Here is a 761-nt window from a genome sequence, read left to right on the forward strand (position 1 = left end):
ATAAATGCATGAATACAGGACTACAGGTAATAGAATATTAAAGATTATGTATAATAAATAAGTTTATGCATATATATCAGGAAGAATAATAAAAAGAAAGGGAAAAAAAAAAGTAAGGGATAAGTCACCTTAAATACTTCTGTTATCGGTGAAGATTTTGTTACCTGACAGCATTACAGGTAACATCTAAGAAAAGGAGAAAACATAATTTTGACAGTTTTTGCAGGGGTAGGTTGATTATTCATATATGGTTATGTAACTGTTCACCAGTACTTCCGGATAATTACCAGTCTTACCTTTTTTCTGTACAATTCATAAGAGCAGTTCAAGGTCAAACATTTCTTTTAGAAGTGCAGTTTTATACGACAGAAACTAACATATTAATCCAAAGCAAAATATTTGAAAACCCTTTTTACTTCTTATTTTTTACTGATTGTATCTATACAGGATGATATCCTTTTACACCATGACTGCATGGTGTTTTTAAAATAGAGTATTTTAGATTTCATACAATTTACATAAAATATATATGATTCTAACAAGCAGAGGTAAATTTGTTCAAAAAAAAAAAAAATTAATTGCATGACCATTAAAGAAAAGGTGGAAAGGCTTTCTTTTTTTATTTCATTAATGAACCCCTGCTTAAGAAAATCTGAATAAGAAACATTTGAACTCTTCCAAATTCTCTCTCTTTCAAGGGAAAAAAAAAAAAAAAGAATTATTTCACATACACCCCCAAAAAACACTCTAATGAAAACTGA

This window comes from Anas platyrhynchos, chromosome 1 (assembly GCF_047663525.1).
Source record: "Anas platyrhynchos isolate ZD024472 breed Pekin duck chromosome 1, IASCAAS_PekinDuck_T2T, whole genome shotgun sequence".
Lineage (NCBI taxonomy): Eukaryota > Metazoa > Chordata > Aves > Anseriformes > Anatidae > Anas > Anas platyrhynchos.